Source organism: Pongo pygmaeus, chromosome 1 (genome assembly GCF_028885625.2).
Source record: "Pongo pygmaeus isolate AG05252 chromosome 1, NHGRI_mPonPyg2-v2.0_pri, whole genome shotgun sequence".
Lineage (NCBI taxonomy): Eukaryota > Metazoa > Chordata > Mammalia > Primates > Hominidae > Pongo > Pongo pygmaeus.
This window is the reverse complement of record NC_072373.2, coordinates 138,218,296-138,237,848: the sequence shown is the minus strand read 5'-3', so window position 1 is coordinate 138,237,848 and position 19,553 is coordinate 138,218,296. Positions and strand designations below refer to the sequence as shown.

The 19,553-nt window shown below is 44.3% G+C and overlaps 1 protein-coding gene across 8 annotated transcripts in view; it reads right to left on the bottom strand.

Moving 5' to 3' along the window:
* Window positions 1-19,179, bottom strand: part of TGFBR3 (transforming growth factor beta receptor 3) — a 205,369-nt gene extending 186,190 nt beyond the window's left edge. For 3 of the 8 annotated variants that reach the window (XM_054476513.2, XM_054476518.2, XM_054476526.2), the window contains exon 1: window positions 18,800-19,179. The gene's annotated coding sequence lies outside the window, so the exon portion shown is untranslated. The remainder of the gene's footprint in view (window positions 1-18,799) is intronic. The other 5 variants (XM_054476499.2, XM_063664856.1, XM_063664862.1 and 2 more) reach the window with 5 other exon arrangements.
* Between the last annotated feature and the right edge of the window lie 374 nt (window positions 19,180-19,553).

Here is a 19,553-nt window from a genome sequence, read left to right as displayed (position 1 = left end):
ACGAAACTTAGCTACATCACAGGGTTGTTGCAAGAATCAAATGAGATTGTGCATGTACAGTATTAAAACTATCATTTATCATTAGCAAGCTGTTTCTACCAAAGAGATTTATTATCCTGAGGTGTCAGATTAATTAGTCCCAACATTCTGTGGCTGCCAGTGGCAGGAAAAGAAAGGAGGAAGATTACTCTGGAACCGCCTGTACTGGTAGGCACGGGGGAAGCAGTACGCACAGAGGGTACGAGGAGAGCAGAGAAGCCTGACTCCACTCTGCCGGTTCTGTGCCGGCTGCCTTCAGAGGCGAGGTGGGCTGTCCCTCCAGAGCAGGCCCACCCTCATTCCTGGTTGGGAGCATGATCAACAAATCTGGCCCCAGCAGCCTTGGTTTCCTTGGGGCTGAACTTCAGTCTGTCCTTAAAAGCCCTTCCATCTATCCCAAGCACAACACACCTCACTCCCAAGCAAAATACAGGAAAAAGGGAGGGTGGGTGTTGACAAATTTCACAAAGTTGGAAAAGACCATGTTTTATTCAAACTCACAAACTAGGATGGCTTTTTCACCCACCCTTGCAATAATCTAAGAACCACCTTTTCACATTTAAGATTTTTGCATCCAAAGGTTTCTGTAGCTTTTCATTTATAAGGATGTCTACTTTTAAGCTAGAATTAATAAAGAACTGTATTTGGGGGTTCAAAACCTGGCTTACCCAGCTGTGTTACATTGGACAAGTCATTTAGCCCCTACCACGCCCTCATCTGTAAAATGGTAGCAATATTTTGATTATAATATATGAGACAGAATATAGGCATGGTACCTAAAACAATACCTGGCCCACACAGTCTATTTTATTTTATTCTTTCTTTTTTGAGATGGAGTCTCACTCTGCCGCCCAGGCTGGAGTGCAGTGGCACGATGTCAGCTCACTGCAACCTCTGCCTTTGGGTTCAAGCAATTCTCTTGTCTCAGCCTCCCAAATAGCTAGGATTACAGGCATGTGCCACCACGCCTGGCTAATTTTTGTATTTTTAGTAGAGACAGGGTTTCGCCATGTTGGCCCGGCTGGTCTCAAACTCCTGACCTCAGGTGATCAACCCACCTCAGCCTCACAATGTGCTGGGATTACAGGTGTGAGCCACTGTGCTCGGCCCCACACTGTCTATTTTAAATAAATAATAGTCATTGGTATTTTTATAGTTAAAATACACCTAGACTTTCAAAAAGAAAATAAGCAAACGACTAGTAGCAAGGCAACAGAAATAGTTGTTTATAGCAAATTTTGTATTATTTTTGAGATTAGACTTTATCATCTAGAATTTCAAAAATTCCCTCCATCACAAAAAAATAATGATTCCAAATTCCATACAAAGTATGGGTTCTAAAGATACTCATAATGTAGCAAAACTGTCCAAATGGTGGTGAAGCCATTGCCTCAACATTTCTGGTGTAAGTTACAGGGATCTGGCTGCAGAGCCCTTCTCGATTCTATTTGATGATTCCCAATTAGCTGCAGGGGTTTAGCTGGGGGCTGTGGAACTCGGTCTGGCACTGCCACCACACCAACCAAGCTACCTAGAATGAGGAATCAGCTGTCATCAAAAAGGTTTAAATCATAAAGCTGTAATTATTCGAGCAAAATTCAGCATATCAGAATATTCTCAGGACAACAGTCATCCTCCCTCAGGCCCTAGCAAGCACCTGGCTTTTGATAGCCTGGACAACATAGTGAAACGCTGTCTCTACAAAAAATTTAAAAGTGCACCGGGTGTGGTGGTTTAGAGCCCAGGCACGTGAAACACTAAGAATTAAAGCTCTTCAATGGTTGCCCACTGCTGTCCAGATAAACAGCAAAATTTCACATGGCCACCAACCATCGTCTAGTTAGTCCAAGCTCATCGTCTAGTTAGTCCAAGCACACTCCAGCCACACTAGTGTCAATTCAGTCCCACAAAAGGGCCAAGTCCTCACCTTCCAAAAGTGATGTTCACTATATCGGAACTCAACATCCCTCCATGGTCCCTAGGATGGTCACTTTCTAACATCTTCAGGTCTCAGCATAAGCCTTACTTCTTGAAGAAAGCCTCCTCTGATTCCCTTGGACCAACTTAAACTTGGACACCTAGAACACAGTACAACCCTTCAGGTTGTAATTATTATGTAATTATTTCCTTCCAAGTATGGCTTTCCCACTGTCCTAATTCCAGCAAGGCGGATCACAGTCTACCTACACTTGGCTGACAGTGGGCATCTAATGAAGGTACCACAGTGGAGTACAGGTATAAATACTACAATAAAAATAGTACAGGCCGGGAGTGGTAGCTCACACCTGTAATCCCAGCACTTTGGTAGGCCAAGGTGGGCAGATACTTGAGGTCAGGAGTTCCAGACCAACCTGGCCAACATGGTGAAATCACATCTCTGCAAGAAATACAGAATTAGCCAGGTGTAGTGGCACATGCCTGTAATCTCAGCTACTCGGGAGGCTAAGGCAGGAGAACCGGTTGAACTCGGCAGGCAGAGGTTACAGTGAGCTGAGATCACGCCACTGCATTCCAGCCTGGGCAACACAGCGAGACTCCATCTCAAAAAAAAGAAAAAAGAAAAAATAGTACAGCAGGATGTTAAGTTTTTAGAACATTTCTCGATAACAAATAAGAGTTGTATAAGAACCTCAGGCATCCTCAAAGGAAAAGGAGGCAGGAGTGCGACCATCAGCATGTTTTACCAGCTCAGACCTTCTGGGTCCTACTTCCTTCATTTCTAATATGAAGAAATTAAACAAGAAAATCTTTTATTCTATATCATACTATAATTGTCATTACATGGACTAATAATCCTGAATCCCTTCTAGAAAATGAGACTTCAAACACACTTGTGGAAATCTGAAATGCATAATTATGTAAAGGCTAGCAGGAATAACTTCACAAAATGGGAAAGTGTTATCCAAGAAAAATACTCAACTTGACAACATAAGAATAAATAGAATATTAATACTACATTAGCTATTTTAATATATAACTTATGTAAACAAAAATTATTTAAATGCAGTATCTTCCCAACAATGTAAGCACACAAAAAACCTGAATTTTGTCAGATCTAACCATTTTTATCACAATCTGCCATCTTTATGCTATTCCTCAAAGTCCAAGAACTCTACCAATGGTCCTCACCTCATTCCAAAAGAGACTTCTGATTAATCCCATCCTACTGTGAACATTCTGTCACTTAACATTTTGTGTATAATTCATTGCACATTATCTTCTAGTCAGAACCAACTTGGAATGCTAGAACAGGTAGTATCCACTCCGACCCTTTAACTTTACAGATTAGCAAACCAAAAATTAGAAAGGCTCAATGACTGGCCCAGCTTTACACAGCTACTTAGTTGCAAAGCCAAGACTTGTCCACATACTGCTTTGTAATTATTCTGTGGTTGATCAAGTGTCTATACCTTATTCCCCTTCCTGTCAGAAGCTGACATCTCTGCTTTCTTCTGAACCCACAAAATGTCTCAGTTATCATCTATTGAACACCTATCATGTATATCACAATTTCTCATTTAATCCTCTCAACAATACAAGGAGTCAGATGCCCTTTACTCCATTTTGTAGTGAGAAAAGTGAGGCTTCAAGATGCTAAGTAAGGCTGGGTACAGTGGCTCACACCTATAATCCCAGCACTTTGGGAGGCAGAGGCCAAAGGCTCCCTTGAAGCCAGGAGTTCATGACCAGCCTGGGAAACATAGAAAAAATAAAAATAATTTGAATATCAGGAGTTTCTGAAAAAAAAATTTAAATAAATACAAACACAAATATTAGCCAGGCATGGTGGCGCATGCCAATAGTCCTAGCTACTTGGAAGGCTGAGGCAGGGGGATCACTTGAGCCCAGAAGTTCAAGGCTGCAAGTGAGCTACAATGGCACCACTGCACTCCAGCCTGGGCAACAGAGTGAGACCCCGCTCTGTCACCAAAAAAAAAAAAAAAAAAAAAGATGCTAAGCAACCCCAAGTCACCAGCTTATAAATAAGTCCTGGCACCAGAACTTAAGCCCAGGTCTGTCTAATTCCACGCCAATGCTCTTAACTACTACAAACAGGGGATCCTCCAGAAATAGCTGACTTTCAAAAAAAAGATAGGGACTGTGCCTATTACTAAGCCACTGTAGACATCAACCAGGCGCATGGACACTCACTTTCCGGTGGTGGGTAGTCTGATGAGATCTGGCACAAGAGGCAAATTATTTTGTTCTGAAACCAGGGTGGCAGGCCTTGATCAGCAGTTTTAGTTTACTTCATTCATTCACTCAACAAACATTTATTAGCACCTATCCTGTCCTGGGCACTGTTCAGGGAGGTGGGCACATAGCAGCAAATTAAACACACTCCTGTTTTCACATAGTTTACCTTCTAAAGGTGGGGACAGACAAGACAACAAATAAATAATATGTCAAGGCATGATAAGACCTAGGAAAGGAAAATAAAGCAGATTAAGGAGAGAGAGTGATGACAGGAGGGATGCTATTTTAGACAGGGTGGTCAAAGAGGGCCTCCCAGAAAAGGTAACATTTAAGCACAGAGGTAAGAGACAAAGCTATGACAATATCTAAAGGAAAAAACCTCCCAGGCAGTAGGAATAGTGAGTGCAAAGGTCCTGAGGTAAGAGCATGCTTGGTTTGTCCTAGAAGCAGACTACAGTACAGCATAGTGGCAAGTGTGGGGCCCCCATAGCCTACCTGAGTTCAAATCCCCCACCTGCCTTTTCTAAGCAATATAACTTTGGGCTGCCTGATCTGTAAAGTAGAGATAATGATTCTATCTCCTTCATGGGATTGTTATGATGACTAACTAAATTAATAAATAAAGCAATTACTTCCTGATATGTTGTTAGAATTCAGGAAATGGTAGCTTTGATTATTTTTAACTACTCACTGATAACTCAGCTCCATTCTAGACAATTTATTTTCAATGTGATACCTTTGAATCCCAGGGTGAATGACACTGCAGGCTTTGTACATGGCCAACAGCTTCCTCCTAAGCCTTTGCCTTTCTTGGCTGGGCTTCCTATCCCTGTAGGAACCATGCTGATGTTATCTCAATAAGAGCAGGAGGCAAATTCCTCTAACTTTACTATTACACTAATACAAATTATGTACTTCATTCCACATAATCCCTACCCATAAGAGTCTGACACTTCTTCAGAGCTGAATTTATTGCCCCGAGGATTTAAGGTATTGGTTTCACAAGACGGGGTCCTGCCAATCCTGACTTCCCACTAGCATCATCAGCAGAAGCAAGCAGAAATTTCAGTGACAACCCCTTACCTTGAGAAGGGTTAAAACTTCACTTCAAAAGATGGTAATTTAATTTTAAACAATCCGTTCTCCAATGTCCTTTTTGCCTAAAATTAAGATTTCTTTTCAAAGAAATTACAACATCAAAGCAAAACTCAAGAGTCATCTGGCCTAAAAGTCTCAAGACTGAGCACAGCCCCCAAGCAAGGCAGCTCTGGAAGGGACTGTGTAACCAGACAAGGGGATGGGCACAGAAACAAGGCAAGATGTCAGGACTGCAAGGAAATTCTGCCCTGCTTCCCCCTGCCCTCTTCCCTAGCTCTTTTCTTTAACGTTGTGTTTGCTTTTCGTCCTTGTAGCCTGCTGGGTTAAAGGGCAAACCACAGGCAGAGAGAAACTGCAGCAAGCCCATGCCTGTTAGAGGTAAAATGAGAGTCTTCCCAAACCACTTGTAAGGATGGGGGGACCCACAGGTGCTGCTTCGAGTCAGACATGAAAACGAGGTCAGTGTTCTAGTCCAACGAGTCTTAAATGAGGCTTTTTAAAAATCAGATTCTCCTTCCCCGGGATTGATGGTTTTCCCTTTTTTTGAGGGGGTGGTGGGGGGGGGGATAGGGTTTCACTCTGTCACTCAGGCTGGTGTGCAGTGGCATGATCATAGCTCACTGCAGCCTCGAACTCCTTGGCTCAAGCTATTCTCCCACCTCAACCACAGTCCCTGTAAGCAGGGACTAGAGGTGTGCCCCACCACACCCGGCTGACTTTTTAAGATTTTTTTACGGAGATGGGGTCTCGCTATGTTATCCAGGCTAATCTTGAATTCTTAGCCTCATATAATCCTCCTGCCTCAGCCTCCTAAAGCACTGGGATTATAGGGGTAAGCCATCACACCTGGCCTATTTTCCCTTCTTTTTTTTTTTTTTTTTTTTTTTTTGAGATGGAGTCTCACTCTGTTTCCCAGCTGTAGTGCAGTGGCACTATCTCAGATCACTGCAACCTCTGCCTCCCAGGTTTAAGCAATTCTTCTGCCTCTGCCTCCCAAGTAGCTAGGATTATAGGTGCCTGCCACCACGCCCAGCTAATTTTTGTATATTTTTTAGTAAAGATGGAGTTTTATCATGTTGGCCAGGCTGGTCTCGAACTCCTGTCCTCAAGTGACAGGAGTCCTCGAGACTCCTGTCCTCGGTCTCCAAAAGTGTTGGGATTACAGGCCTGAGCCACCACGCCTGGCCCAATTTTCCCTTTTTAATGCCCTGAGTGCACCTATAACTGGGGCTACAAGAAATTCATAAAATGGGCTCAGCGCTGTGGCTAATGCCTGTAATCCCAGCACTTTGGGAGGCCAAGGCGGGTGGATCACTTGAGATCAGAAATTCAAGACCAGGCTGGCCAACATGGTGAAACTCTGTCTCTACCAAAAATACAAAAAAATTGGCTGGGCCTGATGGCATGTGCCTGTAATCCCAGCTACTTGGGAGGCTGAGGCAGGAGAATGGCTTGAACCCGGGAGGCAGAGGTTGCAGTGAGCCAAGATTGTGCCACTGCACTCCAGCCTGGGTGACAGAGTGAGACCCTGCCACAAAAAAAAAAAAAAAAAAAAAAAAAAAAGAAATCCATAAAATGCTTCTTATTCATTTATTCATTTAATAATGTTTATCAAATGCCTGCTTCATGCCAGGACTGTTCCCGGTGTGGGTATTCAACAGAGAAGAAAACATAAAAATCCCTGCCCTGATGAAGCTTTCATTCTAGCTAAAGGAGACAGACTATAAACAAGATACATAATTATATATTATATACAGACCAATGCTAAGAAAACAAAGCAGAAAAGGGCGAGACAAAGTATGCGTGTGGGGTTTTGGTTTGGTTTGTCTGTTTTGAGTAAGGACCTAACAGAAGCGAATTCTGTAGCTATTTGGGGAAAAACATTCCAAGCAAAGGAAACAGCACATGCAAAGGCCCTGAGACAGAGCGTATCTGGCGTGCTCAGGAACCAACAGTCAGGTGCAGCAGCTGGAGCAGAGTGAGCAGCCTAGAGAGCACAAGAGGGAAGTCAACTGGTTCACCAGCATAAGAGTGGTGGGCTGGTTGGGCAGGGCTTTACAGATCACTGTAAGAATTCCGGCTTTTATTCTGAGAAAGACAAGAATAAACAGTAGAGTATTTTTTTGGTTTTTTGGTCACTCTGTCACCAGGCTGGAGTGCAGTGGTGCAATCTCAGCTCACTGCAACCTCCACCTCCTGGGTTCAAGCGATTCTCGCCCTGCCTTAGCCTCCCGAATAGCTGGGATTACAGGCGCCCACCACCATGCCAGGCTAATTTTTTTTTTAGTAGAGACGGGGTTTCACCATGCTGGCCAGGCTGGTCTCAAACTCCTGACTTTGTGATCCGCCTGCCTCAGCCTCCCAAAGTGCTGGGATTACAGGCGTGAGCCACCGCGCCCAGCCTAGAGTGTTTTAAGCAAGGGAGTGAAGGAATCTGACTTAGGTTTTATCACAATCATTCTGGCTATTGGGTGGGAACTAGGCTGCAGAGTGGCAAGGAGAGAAACACTGTTCTCTGGTTGTTCTCATCTGTAGAGAAACTTAAGGAAGATTATTCTAAGCCCCACTCTAACCCTAAACTCTACGATTCTGAGTGATTTCCTGTGTCTTTTCTATAGCTATAATTTATATCAACTGTAAGCCTGATCTTTCCCCAACGCCATAACTGAAGTGGGCTGAAATGAAGAATTCCATTTGACAATATATCTATAAACCAGGCCCATGCTACACACCTAGGATACCAAGATGGTAAGACTCAATCCTGCTCTGGGGAATCTGCCGAAGGAAAAAAAAACATTCTCATGAGTCAGCAAGAGAAGCACCTGCCAGGAGGAGCCACATGAAGACCCACTGGAGGAGCTGGCAGCAGTGAGAGCCTGGAAGAGTAAGCAGGAACCCCCACAGAGAAGGAGGGACATGGGAAATACAGAAGGTGACACTGTGGAGGCTGTGGACCACAGAGAAGTAATATGGTGGCTTTTGGACTGTAACAGAAAAATCTACAGAACACCCAGATGGCACTGTCCGATAGGCTGTTGGAAATATGGGTGTGAAAAAACGGGGAGCTGCTGATATTGAAGCACAGAAATATGAGCAACTCAATGTAGACTGAAAAGACAAGAAAAAGAAAAGAGGAGGGGAGGGGAGAGGAGGAAAGGAAAATGCAACCTTGGAAAATGTCAACCCATAGGGATCAAGCACTGAAAAGGAAGACTGGGCTGGGCACTGTGGCTCACGTCTGTAATCCCAGCATTTTGGGAGGCTGAGGCAGGTAGATCACCTGAGGTCAGGAGTTCAAGACCAGCCTGGCCAAGATGGCAAAACCTTGTCCCTACTAAAAATACAAAAATTAGCTGGGCGTGGTGGCGCACACCTGTAACCCCAGCTACTCGGGGGGTGGGAGTGTGCAGCTGAGGCAGGAGAATTGCTTGAACCCGGGAGGCAGAGACTGCAGTGAGCCAACGTCGTGCCAATGCACTCCAGCCTGGGCAACAGAGTGAGACTCCGTCTCAAAAAAAAAAAAAAAAAGAAACGAAATGGAAGACTGAAGAGACATCCGGAACATAAGAGGAAAACCAGGAGAACTCGTTTCAGGGAAACCAAGAAAAAAACATGGGGGAAAAAGGATAGTAAAGCAGCAAATGCAACTTTGCACTCCGTACTTCGCACCTCTTCTAGCACCTCATGGGGGTGTGGTGGAGGTGTGGTGGGCGTGGGAGCCAGCAGCAGGCAGGAGAGTAAATGGGAGGTGAGAAGAAAAGCACCAAGAGCTAAAACACATTAGCCTCAGTGACAAGACTAAGAGTTATCAAAGATTATGCAGCATCAGGAAAGCCTTATTCAACCCTCTGTGGAGGTGTAAGGTGTGAGAAACAGGAACTAAGACCTGCCAGGGCTGATCTTCTGGCAGTGGAAAGGAGATTTCTTAGTTAACACCTAGGTCTCACAGGACCACTAATCCTGAAACTAGCAGTAGGCATCCCGAAAGGCTAGTTGCTTCTGACAAGTGCTGAGGACAATATATTCACCCACACATCATCCAAATGCTAGGCTAGGCTTCGCACCTCCATACCTTTCCCACACTAACATCCCTAGTTTTCTCCTCCGGCAGAATAATGCTAGGCAGCAGGGACTACATTTCAGTTCAAAGCATGGTAAAAAATTCATATAACAAAAACCATAGCACCACTACCAGGTATGATGCTGTGAGCCCAGGACCATTCAGGCAGGAAAAGGCTTTACCAAAAACACAAGCTGGGTCCCAGAACACTGGACCCAAACCCCTTCATGTCAGCAAAAACTGCCTAAATGCTCTTCTATTTGCTCTCTGAGAAACAAAAAGAAGCCGAAGGAGGAAAAAGCCTTTAATCCTAAAATTATTCTTAATTTCCAATACAGAGCATTTGAGAAACATCTGAAAGCCAACAGAAAAACTAGCAGATTCTTTAAAATGTGTGTCTACAGTCCTTTCTCCTTTACCCTCTGCAAAAAAAAGCAACCCAACTCCCAAATGATCATTTTTCTTGGCTTAATTTCACTATTTTTTGTGATACATAATTGGAAACAGGCTGCTTTTTCCTGGCTTTAGAGAACGGGATCTTCAGGGTTATAAGAGTTGCCAACTACAGAACCTCAACCTTAGCAAAATTTCTTTTGCAAACCTCTTACCTATCTACCTACTTGAAATACATATTAACTTCAAAGAAAACACTTATATCCCCTATTATTATGCAAAAGTGGATTTTCTCCCAACAAATTAGACACTCCCCTCCTTTTCCTAGCCTCCCTAACCATTGAAATCCTGCTCTGTGTTCAGCTATTTCCCATTCAAACACGACCAAAAGCCCTAACCAGCATGGTGTCTAGATGGGATACTTTTTGGAAGCATTTTCTTTTTTCTTCATATTTTCTTTTTTTGTGTGTGGTGGGGGTGGGGACAAGGTCTCACTCTGTCACCCAGGCTGGAGTGCAGTGGTATGATCATGACTCACTGCAGCCTCGACCTCCTGGCTCAAGCCATCCTCCTGCCTCAGCCTCCTGAGAAGCTGGGACTACAGGCGCACACCACCATGCCTGGCTAATTTTTAACTGACATTTTCAGGAATTTGGTAGAATTGGTTCTACAGGAAAGCTCCTTATTTAGCCCACAGAGTGAATGAAATTAAAACCTGGAACGTCTTAGAGAACAACCACTCTAACAATGAAATAAAGATGCCACAAATTGAAAAAAGATATAAATATGGAAAAATGTGAAATGCAACAAGTAGGTCATCCTTCCCCTAGCTCCTGTGTCAAAAACATGATACATCCAATGGCTGTACAGCTATTGTAACAAATAATGAGTATGACAGCTTAAAAGCTCAAAGACAAGTGTCTTTACAAAATGGGTTGTCGGCATAAGTATTTTTTTTCAGGATTCAGATGATTTATCACGAATACATAACAAGTAACAATCTCTCTAAAGTCTCGAAAATAAGAAAATGAATAGGAATGTCTATTCAGAAATGCTTTGGCTAAAAGATAGACCAGCAATAGGAAACATGCCCATTTAGATCAGAAACTTCTCCCACGCACATAGGGAAGACCTTACACTGCAATGATGCAAAATGTATGTAATGAGTCAATGGTGCTTTCCCTCAAAGTTAAATTTAATTTGCCAGCCAACTGCACAAAATCTAATATAACAAAATGAGATACTTATTCTTTATGGAGACTCAGAAGAGTTTTGTTTTAAAGAAAAAACCATAAAAGAGATAACTCACAGCAACACAGTGAGTATCTTACAAAAGTACTCAGGGTACCACATGAACACAAGCCTTTGTGATTAGAATCTAAGTTTTTCACCTCAAATAACCTTCCAGAATGAAAAGAAAAAAAAAAGCCACATTCTGCTGCAGCAATTATCACACAGTTAGTTAATTATAAAATGAAATTTCCAAATAGTCTCCAGAGTATTTTTGCATCCAAGGACCAATATCACCCTGTCAAAACAATAAATCACTAAAAATGCTAACAAAACGAATACTCCCAAAAGGGACCCTTTTCACTTGCCAGATGGAATTAAGTATTCATCAAGTTTCCATTAGCAAAATAGTATGATACAAATTTAAAAAGAAATCCAGAGTTCTACTAGACCCTCCACCTGGCCCATTTGACGTTCTCACCTATAAAAGGTAGTGAGTCATGCCCGTGAAAACTGCAGACCTTCGCCCAAGGCAATCTGATCCACAGGAAAGCTCAAGGACTAGTATCTGTAAAGATTGTTTTCTAAAGATCATTTTTCAAGGACTAATCAACTTAAATGTGTTTTTACAAATGATCCATCATCAATTTCACACAAAAAACCTGACCTTCGGCATATACCAGAGAAATGAATTATGTGCCTGGAAGGACAGAAAAGCAGGTGTTTCACCCTCCTGCAAACAACACCCAACTCCAAAGGCCCCCTTCACTAGGAGTCCAATGTCCAGAGAGTATATGCTTCTTTATAACCATTTTTTAAGTAAAGATAGAGCTAACATTTCAGACTTAATTCTAAATTATTATCCTGGCAACAGTTTAACATTAAAGTGGGCTTGTAGGCATGGTGGCTCACGCCTGTAATCCCTGCACTTTGGGAGGCCGAGGGGGACAGATCACTTGAGGCCAGAAGTTCGAGACCAGCCTGGACAACATGGCGAAACCGTGTCTCTACTAAAAATACAAAAATTAGCCAGATGTGGTGGCCCCCACCTGTAATCCCAGTTACTTGGGAGGCTGAGGCACAATAATCGCTTGAACCCAGGAGACAGAGGCTGCAGTGAGCCAAGATCACACCTCTGCACTCCAGCCTAAGCGACAGAGCAAGACTCTGTCTCAAAAAAAAAAAAAAAAAAAAAAAAAAACCATTAAAATCTAAGTCTAAAAATCAACTTTGCTAGGCTCTACATATAACTGAATCCTCTTCCCAGGCTGGAAGAAGATTTCAACATAAAAGAACCACCACCACAAAAACCAGACATTAAGCTCCCTGCCCTGCCCCCCCACACCAAAAAATTATCTTCAGCAGGGCATATTAGGATGGCCTGAAGGCACGGTTCTGGGGCTCTTGTTCCAGACCTGCCATTTTAAATATGGTCTCTATCCCTCATAAGCAGTTGTCAGCCTATTAAGTCTTCATCTTTGGCTTGAAAAACTGAAGAATAAAAAACGAAGAATAAGTTCCAAATGACAGTAGCCTCATGCAGAATTTATATTAATGTTGTTTCAAAAACACATTTTGGTTGAGAGAGCAAGACATCAAAATCATTATTCAAGTAGGGAGGAAGAATGCTTGGAAATTTGTGCTGATTCTTAAGCAAGGACTTTGCAAGCAGAGAAAATAAAGCTCAATGTCAGTTAACAAACAAATGTGCTATTTCAAAAGATATAAAATAAGAAATCTAGAAATGGACAGAGCCCAGGAAATGAACCCAGATCCTTCTTGTAAGGCCCTTCCAAGCTGTGTTGATTTATTTCAGCTTGACTAGAAACTGAACAAATTAGCAACAGCTTGTGTTTTATGAAATGCTGCAAAAAAACAATGCTATCATTCCAAGTGTTACTCTGAAGATGCAGAACCAGAGAAATTACTGCTATGGCTCTTGGTACACTTAATTTTCTTCTTACAGAAATGCCCTCACTCAATCTGCTGAAGGCTCACTATTATGTGTTAAAGGTTAGCTTTTCATATAACCTAGATTCACTCTTAAATTCCAAATTGTTTATATTCCTAGTGGCAGTACAAGATTGCTTTTACATTAAAGGCCCCTAAAAACATTTATCTAACTCAAGTTATGCAAATTTCAAAAAAGTTAACATTTTTTAAATTTACAATTGTTTTAAATAAGTTTAAAAATATGGCCAGGTGCGGTGGCTCATGCCTGTAATCCCACCACTTTGGGAGGCCAAGACGGCGGATCACGAGGTCAGGAGATTTGAGACCATCCTGGCTAACATGGTGAAACCCCGTCTCTACTAAAAATACAAAAATTAGCCGGGCATGGTGGCGGGCACCTGTAGTCCCAGCTACTCGGTAGGCTGAGGCAGGAGAATGGCATGAACCAGGGAGGCGGAGCTTGCAGTGAGCCAAGATCGCGCCACTGCACTCCATCCTGGATGACAGAGCAAGACTCCGTCTCAAAAAAAAAAAAACATAAAAATAAAAATGTAAGAAAAATGCTCCAGCAGACTGATGGAAATGGCAATAAAATCACTTTTAAATAACTGTTAAGACGGAAAAAGAAGACTGTCCTTTAGTAGCTAATAAATCTGACAGCCAGGAGCAGTGGCTCATGCCTGTAATCTTAACAATTTGAGAAGATGAGGCATGAGGATCACTTGAGCCCAGGAGTTCGAGACCAGCCTGGGCAACATAGTGAGACTCTGTCTCAAAATATATATACATTATATATTATACAATATATATTTTTAGATTATATGTGAGATTTTACATGTATTTACTTTTTTATATGAATAAGTATATAAATAAAAATAAAAAAATAAATCTGACAATTACAGTTTTTATCCAACAGCAATGAAAGCACCACAAAAAGACATTTCAAAATGAATTATCAAGAACGGAGGTGATTCAAAATGACCACAGAGCAGAATCACCCAGGCAAAATATTACAGCAAAGTTATTACTTACACAGCCACAGTCTAAACTCTAACTGTTCTGTCTGTTAAGCTTAAAATGTAAAGTCAGGACCTTTCACAGATTTTTGAAGCCAGGAAACTAGTCTTCACTTATATACTAAAGAAGGCAGCAATGATCACCTTCTTAAAACTCAAAGGACAGTTGAGTTCCCTGGGCTCTTAGGCTCAGATTCTGCCCTCAGAAAAACAAGCACTCACCTGACTTTGACAAGTCACAACCAAGTCTGCATGCAAGAGAGAAAAATTAATTCCTTTGAGTCTTAAAAAGAATGGAACAACACTTTCCTTCAAGCAAACGAAAGGATTTCTGTAAGAAAGCCCTAAGCAACCTGAAGGCATTTTGGCCCCCAGTCATGAGAGCACTGAATAAGGACAATTAATTTGCCAAGCTCCAAGACCAGGAACCATAGCCTAGTAGGGAATAGGAGGTTATAAGTGTTTGTTGAATTACGCGAGTAAACTAGAGCAAAGCATAGAAGACTAAATGAGATCCTAAATAAATGCTACTCTGTAGTATAAGCGCAATGCTAAGATTTAAAAAGAAGGGACTGGACTAATTTTGAAAGTTATTTTAAAACAGAATCCATGGGACCCTAACGTGGTAAATGAAATAAAGGTAAATCAATACTACATAATATGGGGCTGGGCGCAGCGGCTCACGCCTATAATCCCAGCACTTTGGGAGGCCGAGGCGGGTGATCATGAGGTCAGGAGATCAAGACCATCCGGGCTAACACAGTGAAACCCCGTCTCTACTAAAAATACAAAAAATTAGTTGGGCGTGGTGGCACGCGCCTGTAGTCCCAGCTACTTGGGAGGCTGAGGCAGGAGAATCTCTTGAACCCGGGAGGCAGACGTTGCAGTGAGCCATGATTGCTCCACTGCACTCCAGCCTGGGTGACAGAGTGAAACTTTGTCTCAAAAATAAATAAATAAATAAATAATAAAAAAAAACTACATAATACGCAAGAAACAAAAAAGGAAACCGGCCTACAAAACTACAGACAAAAATTGAAAACCTTTTTTTTTTTTTTTTTTTGAGACACAGCCTCACTGTCTCCCAGGCTGGAGTGCAGTGGCACGATCTCAGCTCACTGAAACCTCCACCTCCTGGGCTCAAGGGATCCTCCCACCTCAGCCTCTGGAGTAGCTGGGATTACAGGTGTGTACCACCACGCTCGGCAAATTGTTGTATTTTCTGTAGAGATCAGGTTTCGCCATGTTGGCCAGGCTGGTCTCGAACTCCTGACCTCAAGTGATCCACCTGCCTCGGCCTCCCAACATGCTGGGATTACAGGCGTGAGCCACCACACCTGGCCAAAAACTTTTTTTAAAAGTCAAGTTTGGCCGGGCACCGTGGCTCACGCCTGTAATACCAGCACTTAGGGAGGCTGAGGCAGGCGGATCACAAGGTCAGGAGATCGAGACCATCCTGGCTAACACGGTGAAACCCTGTCTCTACTAAAAATACAAAAAAATTAGCTGGGCATGGCGGCGGGTGCCCGTAGTCCCAGCTGCTGGGGAGGCTGAGGCAGGAGAATGGCGTGAACCTGGGAGGCGGAACTTGCAGTGAGCTGAGATTGTGCCACTGCACTCCCGCCTGGGCGACAGAGCAAGAGACTCCATCTCAAAAAAATTAATTAATTAATTAATTAATTAATTAATTTTAAAAAGTCAAGTTTGATTTTTTCAAGCATATTTATTATTGTTTATATTTACAAGTATGAGTATTCATAGACACATCACACCTATACTAGTATCAAATATGATACATATGAACTAGTACTATACTTGAATATTAACATAAGCCTCTGAGGAATGCACAGTAATAGAACTGCTGTTATTTAGGATTACTGATCCCCTATTGTCTTGCACTTAGAAGGTGTTAATGAAAGATGATGACACGATTGTGAACACACCAACCTCCCTGAGAACAAATTCATTATATTCAGTTTTCCACAAAAGACAAATGAGGATCATTACAAAAGGATTCACAACAAATTCCTCTGGATTTCCATTTCTCCTAGATAAGTTGAAATATTATTCAAACCACACAAAATTAGTTTACATACAAACGTCACTTTTTAAAGAGATGGGGTCTCACTATATTACCCAGGCTGGTCTCGAACTCCTTGGCTCAAGTGATCCTCCTATCTCAGCCTCCCAAAGTGTTGGAATTACAGATGTGAGCCACTGTGCCTGGCCTACACACCACTTAAGGAAACAAATTGAAAAAAAACTATATGTGTGTTTATCTATTATCTGTCCAGCCACCATGGAGTTCTTGACATATATTCAACATACAGGCCCTGTCCTCAAGGTCATTCTTAATCAGTTCAAATTAAATCTAGTCCTCCACTACAAACTCCAAAAACAACTTGGTTATTTTGCTAGATATTTTGCCCTCCCCTTTCAAACTATATGTTTAATACTCTAAAAACGGGTTTATGCGCCTTATAGATATCAACAGTGTGTTATGCTCCCCCTATTGACTAATATTCAAAATAACAATGAACTCCCCAGGGGTTGCCTTTGAAGTGCTGGGGTTCAAAAGTATGTTGGTGATTTTTATATTTAAAAACATGAGCTGAATCAACAGTTGTTACACAAAGCTGCCGTGTAACGGTCAGATTCCATCAAAACAGGAAAAATTAAAGTTGACAAATGACAAACTGAAGGGCCAAAAAAAAAAAAATACTCAAGCCTTGAAACACTAAACAATGCAGAAATAAAGCCAAAAGCAAAGAACAGCAAGAAATAGAGCAACATCCTTTAACTGACACAATGGCATGAAATCAATTTCATGTTAATAGCCCTTAAGGGGGTAAGAATTATTTCCCTGCCTCCTGTGCCAACCCCAAGCTGTTTCCTAAGGAAGCCAAGTAATGGTGATCAACAATGTCTGGAGAATTAATAAAAGAAATTAAGAATAAAGATCCATGTTGGCCGGGTGTGGTGGCTCACACCTGTAATCCCAGCACTTTGGGAGGCCGAGGCAGGTGGATCACGAGGTCAAGAAATAGAGACCATCCTGGCCAACACGGTGAAACGCCGTCTCTACTAAAAATACAAAAGTTAGCAGGGCGTGGTAGTGCGCGCCTGTAGTCCCAGCTACTCGGGAGGCTGAGTCAGGAGACTCTCTTGAACCCGGGAGGTGGAGGTTGCAGCGAGCCGAGATCGCACCACTGCACTGCAGCCTGGGGACAGAGCAAGACTCTGTCACCAAAAAAAAAAAAAAAAAAAAAAAAATCCATGTTAATTAATATAAGTCAGAGTTCTATTTATAATTATTTGGGGCCAGTTTCAGAGGAACTTTAATTCGGCACCCTCTTAAGTATGTAAAATCACCTAAATTCATCACAGATACCTTATGTGTGTTTCAAGAGATATGCATTCAGCTCAAATAGAAAGCTGAAAGATGGGAGAAGATGCATGGACTATGCACACAAATCTATGTACACACAAATCGGCCTGCACTTGCCGCTCTCCGCTGAGGGAGGAAGCTAGCTTTGGAGTCAGAACTAACAGAAAGTTGTGTATGATCTTGGACAAGTAACTTAACCTCTAGTGTCTTATCTGTAAAATGGGGTTATTAATAGTGCTTTTCCCATAGAGATGCTGTGAGGATTAAGTGCACACAGTATGGGCTTAGAAAACGTTAGCTGTTATTATTACCTAAAAGAAACAACTGAGTTCACACTGAAGTAACTGTTTGCACTCTGCATTCAGGAAGAAGAAACGGTCTTGACGTGTGTTTTTACTACCTGTGGAGACTTCTCCCAAACCGCTCACTTCTTCGGAAGGCCATAAAACTCAGAATACGCCTGGTTCCCCAGCACAGCCTGTCACTCCTACTATCCTCTGCCCTCGCCGCTCCTATCCTGCCACCGCAGGGCTAGCGGCAAGCAGCGCTAACCTCCGTGCGGTGCTTACTCGGTGCCAGGCACTGTTGCAGCACCTCACACACATTAAATCGTTAGATGCTCACAGCAACTTTACGGGGCAAGTACTAGTATCCTCACTTCACAGCTAGGGAAATGGAACGGTTTTCTTCTTTCAGCTTTTCGTGAGGACACCAAATCCACTAAGTTCTACTTTGCCAAGGTAATTCACGCTTGACACGTCCGCTCCTGACACTATGCAATTCTGCAAAGCGGGGCAAATGCCCTAATAAGATCAAGTCTGCAAGCAGATTCTTCTAGCGACAGTCCAAGATTTCCAAGTTTGTCCTAACCAAATGAATACACGAAGAGAGCCTTCAAAATAAACCGGGGCGGAGGGGGCCGAGCTGCAGCTTGCGGCGCAGCCCGCAAGGCACCCTGAGGGCGCGGCCAGCAGGGAACGCAAACCGCGTCCGTGCACGAGTCCGGGAGCCGCAGCCTGGGCCACGGCAATTGACTGCGAACCCACAACAAACCATTCCCACCGACGCTGTCACGCGCCCGGAGGGAAGTGGCCGCCGCGCCCCGCAGGGGTCAGAAGGACCCGCGGAGAGGAAGAGTGAGGGCGGGCGTGGAGAATTCCTCCCCAGCACTGCGCATCGCTTGAAGCACTGCCTGCCCCGTGCGGCCGCTGCCCACGCACCGCTGGCCACCGGTGCCTGCTCCCCGGAACGTAAACACCGCCCCACCAGCGCCGCCCCTCCAAGCCCGGAGGTCCCGGCGGCTGGAGCGACCCTGGCCGGTAAGTAGGCACTGGCAGCCCGCGCCGCGCCGACGGGCACCCGCGCAGCCTGCAGAGCCCACAGCCCGGGCGGGCTGCAGCACCGCGGGGCTGGGCCGGCACGTACCTCGGAGGCGGTGTGTCCAGCGAAGATCCACCCGCAGCAAGTTGGAGGAAAGCGGCGGAAAGTTTCTCCGCCCAGCGCTCGGCGGCGGCGAGCTCCGGCAGCTGCTGCGCCGCGGCACAACTACGCCATCCGGACCCGCTGGGGACTCTCACCTCCTGCAGGGAGCTCCGGGAATCGCGCAGGGAAAGTGGCCGGGGCGCGAGAGCCGCCGACTGCCCTCCTTCACTCGCTGGGAAGAGGAAAGTGCCGCTTGGCGTCCCCGAAACCCTCGATTACCCCCATCGGGCCGACCCAGCGCACTCGCCCTCCCTCGCACACACGCGGGCGGGGACGGGCAGGACGCCACAGCAATCAGCGCACGGGGGGAAGGGCGCTCCTCCGCCGGCCCCACCGGGGGCTCTCGGCCGCCCAGAAACTCCTCCTCCCGCCTCCCGCCTCCCGCCTCCCGCCTCCTCTCTCCTCTCTCCTCTCTCCTCCCCCTTTGCCTCTGCGGTTGATGGATGAGCCCCGAATGCTGCTCGAGCCTGTGCTTCCCTTCGGGCCGAGGAGGCAGAGAGAGAAGGGGCTAGGGTCGCAGCCGGGCTCAGCGCGCCCGGGTTGGGGCGGCCCCTGTCCTGGGGGAAGCGCGAGGGAGACGCGGGCGCGAGCTGCGGGGACTCGCTCCCTCAAACGAGGTCCTTTGAACTTTCCAGGGCTCCCTGGAAGAATTGGGTTTTCATTTGGTTCCTTGGTCTTTATATAAAAGTTCTGAAAC